General features: G+C 33.9%; 1 pseudogene; it reads left to right on the top strand.

Annotated features, from left to right (window-relative positions):
* Positions 1 to 5,095: 5,095 nt before the first annotated feature.
* LOC129042085 (cytochrome c oxidase subunit NDUFA4-like) lies at positions 5,096 to 5,341 on the top strand (annotated as a pseudogene).
* Positions 5,342 to 9,555: the final 4,214 nt, after the last annotated feature.

Raw genomic sequence — 9,555 nt, 5'->3', positions numbered from 1 at the left:
AAAGCAATTGAGGTATGTGCCACTTCATTTCAACATAAAGTGAAGACTAAATGTCTGTGGGAATTATTGCAATAGGACAGAATATAAATGTGGTAAATGGTGACAGCCCCCAAATAATAGTTAATTAACACAAAATAAAATGAAAGGCAGAAGAAAGTGTTAAGTATGATGATTTTCTTATCTTTAGATATTATTAGTAGTAGTATTTAAAAGTGAAATGTGGTTTTTAAGATGGCCATCATACTAGCAATCACTAAATGTTTTTCTTTGTGATCATTTTATCAAAGCAATACATTAATTTTTGAATAAATGAATAAAATCTAATATTTTAACTTCAGCTCACACCATTCCCTTTTCCTATAATTTTTGGCTTTGGAGCTTTGTTGATTATAAATTTAAAGTGAAGCATCTTAAATATTTTGTTATTTGGGGGTAGTGAAAAAGATGGTGCTACTTGACATGCTGAGTGCATAATACAAAGATAGTATTCAAATGAAATATTATAGCAGATGTACCCATACTGTACATGTAGTTTGCAAATGTTGCTTGTTGTGCATTATGCATATTATGATTTCCTTTGATACCTAAAACTGTAAACTTTTGTTAGAATATGCTTTATTTTAGTTTCAAACTCTTAACTCTATGTTGTTAAAATTGTCTATGTTAATATCTGATTTTTGAAAGGAAGGCTCTTTGAGTTTCCCAACTGAAGTCTGAAAAGGGGTTAAAACCAATGTAAGTAAAAATCATTTACAATACGAACATGGAAATGAAATTTTAAAATTAAATATAGGTTTTGAGGAAAAGAAAGTATTTTTGGAATATTGGATAGTGATTAATTGACAATAATACATTGTTTTGACTTTTTGAGTGCACCCACTTAAAAATATTAGGGTCTACTATAGAGCAGAAATGTGCTATTCTTGTCCACCCACAGTGGCATAAACTCCATCGTTACCATCATGTTTAAATCACTCAAATTACCCTTGCAATTATTATAACACTTTAAGTAATCTATACTGCCTATTACTTTTCCATCTTAGTTATTTCTTAAGTTTTACTTTAAATTTTATCTTTCATTTGTCTTTCTTTGTAATATTTTAATTTTATCCTGCTGTGAATATTGAAATAGTCATAAAGAAATTAAATTTAATACTACATTCACTTATTGGGCAGCTTCAATAATTCAAGCACTGTGCTGCGCATAAGTGATACAAAGGTGAACAAGACCTTGTTCTCAGAAAGTTGACAATATAAGAAGTAAGACGTGGGAATCATATAGAAATTCGGATTTGTTTGTCTCCAAAATGAATGTTCTTTCCTTGACTAAGGCAATGGTAGTTTTGAAGTACAATGAGAACAGAGTTTTTAAGTCAGACAGATGTAAGTTTGAATCTTTTTTACTTAATAACTGTCAATTGAACTTCAGTTTACTCAAGTTAAAAAAAATGGAAATGATACCTCATGGAATTGTGATTAGAATAGATGGAGAAAATTTATAAAACCAGCCCACTATCTGGCATGTTGTATTCCCTTGATAATAATTAGTTTTCTTCTTCTTCACTTAACTAAGAATATCTGCAAAATGAGTCTCAAATATATTGCCAGTATCTATGAAACAGCTATCTATTTTACCCTATATATTTTATTTACTACATTTCACACATCTGTATTCTATATGAATCTATCTGCATATCTATATTCTTATAGTTTTATTATTATCTTGTTTTTATATATTTTTAACTCTTAATTGTATGCACATTATCTCAATATTACTGCCATTTCTTTTCCTTTTTGATTGAAGAATTCTTGCCTATGTTTTCCAAATTCTTTGCAATTCTCATAGTAGGAGTAGGCAGCCATTCTTCCCACAGTTCACAGCCCCACCTTTTCTTGCCTTGTGTTTGAGGGGAAGAAGTGCCTTTTCTGCCTTTAAGGCAAGGCTCTCAACAAATACTTTGTACCAGCCTCTCTCATTTTCTCAGGGAACTCTTCTGCATCTCACATGATACCTGTTCTGCTGTAGCTTTTCCACTAGCATTTAAGTATCCACCAGTCACTCCCAATCTTAAAACCAAATATAACAAAACAAGACTGTCCTTCATCCTTACAGCTTCCTCTAGCTACCCTCCTATATCTTTCTTCCCTTTTAATGCCAAGTTTCTTGAAAAAGTATTTTACATTTCCTTTCTCTACTTCAGTTCCCTTTCAGTCCTCAATCCACTGCAGTGTGACTTAGTCTACCAATACTTAATGAAAATTGCTTTCACTAAAGGAAATTATGACATGCTGGTTCCTAAATTCAAAGCACTGTAAGGAACCTTATCTGACCTCTCTGCTATATTTAAAAATAGACCATTGTCTATCTCTTCACTCCAGACATCCTGACTACCTGATCATATTTTCTCACTTCTCCACTTTACGTATTTATTCTTCCAACTAGAACTTTTTCTTTTTCCCCCATCCCTTCATTCTTTTCTTTTCATAGTCTATAATACTTATTCATTCTCATAACTGCATGTTTAGTTCAAAAATCTGACTTCCAAAATAAAAATATATTACTAGTGATAGTAATATATTACTAGGGATGGTAGGTAATGAACAACCCTGAAATACCAGTGGTTTAGCAAATAAAACTTTATTTATCACTAATGCTTGGTCCAACGTGGATGTTGCTAGCTGGGCAGCTCTCATGGGTTTCTTTGTTTAAGTAGAGGTTCTGGGATTCAGGATCCTTCTTTTTCTTTATGCTATTATCTTCAGCATGTCTGTTTCAGGGTTACTGTGGGAAGGAAAATGATTATAGTAAATGCATAACTGCTAATTATCCACCTGAGTCTGGAAATAGCACAAATTATATTTCATCAGCCAGACTAGCCACTGGCCCCTTTTGGATGCAAGGCGTCTGGAAAATGTAGTTCCTGGCTGGACAGGTGCGTCCCTGCAGCAACTTAGACTCTAGGAGGGGAGCACAGATCTTCATTGTTAGCAGCCACAACTTACTGCATTTTTCAACTTTTATATGACTTTAACAATTCTCAGTAATGATGGCATTTACTCTCCCAAAGGGTAATTAAGTGCTCTTTTGTGTCTCAGCAGTGATCGCCATTAACATTCATGTTATTTGAGATGCTGATGCATTTAATGTTTTAATTAGGTACCAAGAGAACGTAGCAGATTGTCTAAGGAGAGACCTTGTCTATATCTTTTCTCAAGTAGAACAGCTTCCTAGTGTCTCTCTGCCTCATTGACTCACCATCTTTTTTCAAATCTCATCTGAAAATAGGCCCTTCTCTTTGGACTATGCCTCTTAATTTATTTCTTCCTCTGTTTTCTATTACTTGACTTTGTATTGTTTAAATAAATTAAGTTACATTATTGTGTATGGAAGATGCTAATCAAAGGAAGTTATTACACAATATTTAGAATTTGTGTTTTACTTGATATTTTAAAAGCACTTTACAGTATCATCAATTAGTAAATTATTACAACATTCCAGACTGGTAAATTGATTATATTTTTGTTGTTGTTATTTTTGATAAATAGCCTATCTCAGAGGACAAAATGAGGCATGCTTTTCTTCACAGACACATGTGTGCTAAACTCCTTCCTCTTGGTCCAATACTAATAGAAGTTCATACTGGATAGAAATACTAGCAATTATTCCCTGAGGTCCTGCAATGACACCATTGTAAACGATTTACACAGGTTAAAACTTCAATCTCTCCAATATTACAATTGGGTGCTGTGAGGGACTATGCCTTAGATCGCTCACTTTGCAACCTGAGTTGCTTCGTTCACCTCGTTCAAAGAGAGTCTAGTACAGCACTAGATCAGTAACTTGCAATTCGTTTACTCTTAATAAGTGATGAATGAATACATGAAGAAGTATTCTTTTTCCTTCTTCTGCCTCTTGCCATCTGCTTTTAATCTTTTCACTACCAGCATGTCAAGTTAGCCAATTTGACCCTGACGAAGCACTTTCACAAGGACATGGCATGGTGTGGGTACTGAGAAGGCATAAGGAGAAGAAAAAATTGTGATTGGAAATTAAACCATTATAAACGTTTGGTCTTTGCTGAGTTCTGGGCCTGTACCATCAACATTTCTTATAACTCATCATTAGTTACCAAAAACTTTGTCAGGATGTTCTGTGGAAAAGACCTCTTTGATACTAACGGTGGCCTCAATACAATTTAATCCAAACTTCATTTTCTATTTCCAAGAATAATTGAATAGGTTTAAAATTTGGCAAGCTGGCAGTTTAGATTAAAAATGGAATCATAGGATGCTTGCTCTGGGTCTGGAATTAAGGAATTTTTGGTGAGAATCTCTAACTAATGAAGCCAAACCCAAGCAAGATTTTGAAGTGTCTTTTTGATATCAGCTTTTTTGCATATGAATCTCTTCTATGCTCTTTCCCTGATAATGGCCCCATCCTATTTAGAGAGTCCACATTCTGATCTTGTTCACTGTTTCTTATCTTGTTGGACTAGGTAGTGATGGTGTAAGCAACTTCAGGCCAGTACAATGCTTCACAATTGTACCAGTCTCCTCTGAGCTGCCTCAGGAGGCTTGCTACGCTTACAAACCCATTCAAAAAGGATTCTTCCTTGTACCTTTGTTTACTTTGTCCCTTGTGACTCTGCCTTTTTAGCTAGTACTAGCTAACTTTAGTACTCCACATATTAGAGAACCAAAAGACAGTGAGTTACTATAGAGGTGACTAAAGATATTATATAAACATGTTAGTATAAATGTAAGGACTTCAATAAATATACACACTTTCCTAAACACTAAAGGAAAATAAATAGGAAGGAAAAGAGACCACATAGTATGTGGCAAATGTAACATACAACAATATGATAATACTGAAAGCAAACGTATCTATAATATTAATAAAAGTAACAGCTTATCTTGATTACTAAAATAAATTTTCATATTGACTAACAAGGCTAACCCTACACTATGCTGTATTCAAGAGACACAATTGAAATAAGCAAATTCAAAAGGTTAAAATTGAGATACTACTTAGCCCAGGGCCTGGTGGCTAGGCTTTTCCTTTCCTTTTGAGTCAGAGGCCTCTGCCACAAACATGCTCCGCTAGATTCTCAGTCAGGCCAAGAAGCATCCGAGCTTGATCCCCCTCTTTACATTTATTGGAGCTGGAGGTACTGGAGCAGCACAATTTGTCTTGCATCTGGCATCGTTCAATACAGATGTTAGCTGGGACAGAAAGAACCCAGAGCCCTGGAACAAATGGGGTCCCAATGATCAATACAAGTTTTACTCAATGAATGTAGATTACAGCAAACTGAAGAAAGAAGGTCCAGATATTTAAATGAAATAAAGCTGCTTTAGAATGAAAGTCTTCCAGAAGCCATCTGCACAATTTTCTACATAACCAGGAAATAGTTCTCCTCTAGATGTATGAAATCATTTTGATGAATATGTTGGAGATTACACTGATTAATACATAACTGAAACTTGAAACAAACAAAAGGTTAAAATTAAAAGGATGGGTGAATATACAACAGGTAAATGCAAATAAAAATGAAGCAGGAGTTACAATTTTGATATCAGAAAAGGTAAAATTCAGGCCAGAAAACATCAACTAAGACAAAGAAGTACACTTCTTGAAGCTAAAGTCTGCAATTCATAACAAATGACACAATAGCAACAGTTACAAAGGAGATACTACAGGAAATGGAAGGGAAAATAGAGACACTCTAATATCAGGAGACTTTGCCACATCTTTTTATGAAATAGGTAAATAAGTGGACAAAAAACGATAAAAATATAGAAAATACAAACAAAAAATCAATAAGCAACTGGATAGCAATATATTATTTTCCTCTAAATTAAAGAATATTCCTTGTTCAGTGCACTTGTATATTTATAAAAACTAACTGGACTAGACCACAAGTAAGGCCTCAACAAATTCCAGAAAGTAAAATAATTCGAGAAAGATTTTCTAATCAAAATTTAATAAAACTAGAAATCTGTAAGAAAATACAAATTGTTTAGAAGATACCAACCCTGTAAAAATTTTAAGTTTTCTGGCTGGGCGCAGTGGCTCACGCCTGTAATCCCAGCACTTTGGGAGGCCGAGGTGGGTAGATCACAAGGTCAGGAGATCAAGACCATCCTGGCTAACACGGTGAAACCCCATTTCTACTAAAAATACAAAAAATTAGCCAGGCATGGTGGCAGGCACCTGTAGTTCCAGCTACTTGTTAGGCTGAGGCAGAATGGTGTGAACCCGGGAGGCAGAGCTTGCAGTGAGCCGAGATCACGGCACTGTACTCCAGCCTAGGTGGCAAAGCGAGACTCTGTCTCAAAAAAAAAAAAAAAAAAAAAAAATGTTTTTAAACTTTCGTGAAACAACTCTTGGATCAAAGAGGAAACATAAAACAAAGCTGCAAAATTTATAGAAAGTAATAGCAAACACATAAAGTAAATCTATGGAAAACTGTTAAAGTAGTAAATTTTCTTAGGAAAATTTATATCCTTTAATATCTATATCAAAAATGATAAAATAAATAAATTAAAATTTTAACCCCAAAGCTAAAAGTGCTCAACAAAGTCAACCAAAAGAAAGACAAAAGGAAAAATTAACAAAGATAAAATTAGAAATAAATTAGAAAAGAGAAAAGCAATAGAAAGAAAATCAGAGAAATGAATAAATTGATTATTTGAAAAAATAAAACCTAGACAACTAAATTTAGTAAAGGAAAGGCACCAATTAAATAAGCATAATAAAGGAGAAATTATCCAGTGAAACAGAGAAAAACTTTTAAAAATCATTATTGTGCAACTATATAATAATACTAAAAACTTAGATAAAATTAAAACTGTTTAGGAACATATAATGACCCAACCTAACCCCAGTGGTAAAGAAAGTCTAAACAAATCAGTTATTGCAGACAAAATAGAATCTTGAGCATTTTCCTCAATGAAAAGACAGGGACTACTAGATGATTTCATAGGGAATTCTACCAAACTTTTAATGTTTAGATACCAATTTTTCTTAAAGTGCTCCAGATAGAAAAAGAAGGGAAACTTCCAGATTTCTAGTTCTATAAATGTGATATTCATATCAACCTCTGATAATGATTGTACAAAAATAAACCAATATCTCATACTTACTAATGTTGATTAAAAAATCTCAAAAACAGTAACAAATAGAATCTATCAGCACATTCAAAAAATCCATAATATCCAAGTGTAGTTCACTGAAAAATATAAAGATGGTTAATATAATCATCTCCATGAATATGGAAAAGACATTAGACAATATTAAACACCTATTTCTCATTTTAAAAAATTCAATAAAATAAGAATTAATAGTGTATCAGTCCATTCTTGCATTGCTATAAATACCTGAGACTGGATAATTTATAAATAAAATAGGTTTTATTGGTTCACGGTTCTGTAGGCTGTACAGGAAGCATGAAGCTGGCTTGGCTCCTGGGGAGGCTTCAGGAAATACATCATGGAGGAAGCAGGAGAGGGAGCAGGCACTACTTACATGGCAGGAGTAGGAGTAAGAGAGAGAGAGGGAGGAGGAAGGTGCTACACACTTTTAAACAACCAGATCTCATGAGAACTCACTGTCATAAGAACAGCACCGAGGGGGTGGTGTTAAACCATTCAGGAAGGATCTACCCCCATGATCCAATCACCTCCCACCAGGCCCCACCTCCAACATTGAGGATTACAATGTCACATGAGATTTAGGCAGGGACACAGATCCAAACCGTATCAAATTGGTTCTTTTAAAATATGAGATATGGCAGTGCATGGTGCTCATGCCTGTAATCCCTGCACTTTGGGAGGCCAAGGTGAGTGGATTGCTTGATGCCAGAAGTTTAAGACCAGCCTGGCCAATATGGCGAAACCCTGTTTCTACTAAAAATACAGAAATGTTAGCTGGGAGTAATGATTTGTGCCTGTAGTCCCAGCTGCTCAGGAGGCTGCTGTGGGAGAATCACCTGAGCCCGAGGTGGTCAAGGCCGCAGTGAGCTGTGATCATGCCACCGCTCTCCAGCCTGGATGACAGCAGAGCAAGACCCTGTCTCAAAAAAAAAAAAAAAAAAAAAAAGAAAAAGAAATATGTATTTCTTAGCACGAAAGACAGTTTCTTACTAAATGAAGCACTAAGTCCTGCTAACATCAGGTATTGTGGCATTAAAGAACAAGAAGGAAACATGGATGAATAGCTTTATAATCTTTAAGCAGGAAAAAACTGTCTCAAAATTCAGAAGTCATGGAGAAAATATCAATATATAATATGATATGTTAAAAATTCTATGCGTGGCAAAAAAAAAAAGGAAAACAGCACAAGGGAAATATATGTATGCATTTTTTACCAAAAAAATCTAATATTTAAAAATTTCCAAGATGGAAAAGAGATCAACAATCCTACAGCAAAATGGGCAAAATATATGAACAAATATTTCACAGAAGACATGAAAATGACTCTTAAACACACAAAAATGTACTCAAATATACTTAATATAACAGCAATGCAAACTAAAATTCTCCAAGATATGCTTCTTACATTGCAGACTGACAAAATTCAAAGTTCACTGCCTTCTCAATTGATAAGACTGTGAGGAAACAGACACTCTGTTATATATTGTTATTGAGAATGCAAATAAAACAACTTCTATAGAGAGGAATTTGGTAACAGGTAGCAAAATTACATATACATTTATCCTTTACTTAGCAATTTCATTTCTAAGAATCTACCTCAACGTACATTTAGGTATAATATAGTAAAAATATGAAATAATTTGTTCACATGAAATGAAATGATTTAAAGTTATTCACTCTGTTATTATTTGTAGTAGCAAAATATAAGAAACTAATGTCTGCCAGGAGAGGACTGGTTGAATAAATTATTATTCATCTGTACAGTTGAACACTATGCAGATGTCAAAGGCAAATTTATAGAGACAGAAGATCGATTAGTGGGACTGGGGATAGCAAAATGGATTAACTGTTAAAGGGAATTAGAGATCTTATTGGGTGATGAAAATGTCCTAAAACTGGATTAAGAATGTGCAACTTAGTAAAAAGGAATTTACTAAAAATCATCCAATTGTATATTTAAAGTGGGTCAAGTTTATGATATATAAATTGTAACTCAATAAAACATCCATAGGCTAAGATAGAATGATCTCTTGCATATATTAAGTGAAAAAAACAAGAAGAATGGTATGTAGAGCATATAGATTTTCATTGCTTTTAGATATTTTTAATGAACAGGGCAAGGAAATATGTATTTTTGAAAAATAAAAACTATCATGAATTCATATTGACACTTCCAGTGTAAATTTAACATTAAAGAATTTGTACTTTCACTTTACGCTTTTTAAATTAGAACATGAGATCTGCCCTCTTAGCAACTTTTAAAAGTGAACAGTACAGTATCATTTACTATAAGCCCATTATTGCACAGCAGATCTCTAGAACTTTTTTGTCTTCCATGAGTGAAACTTTATACTCATTGAACAGCAACTCACCACTTCCCCTTTCCCCCAGCCCCTG

The sequence above is a fragment of the Pongo pygmaeus genome, chromosome 7 (genome assembly GCF_028885625.2).
Source record: "Pongo pygmaeus isolate AG05252 chromosome 7, NHGRI_mPonPyg2-v2.0_pri, whole genome shotgun sequence".
In the NCBI taxonomy this organism is placed as follows: Eukaryota; Metazoa; Chordata; class Mammalia; order Primates; family Hominidae; genus Pongo; species Pongo pygmaeus.
The sequence above is the reverse complement of the archived record's forward strand: the minus strand, read 5'-3'. Positions and strand labels throughout refer to the sequence as shown.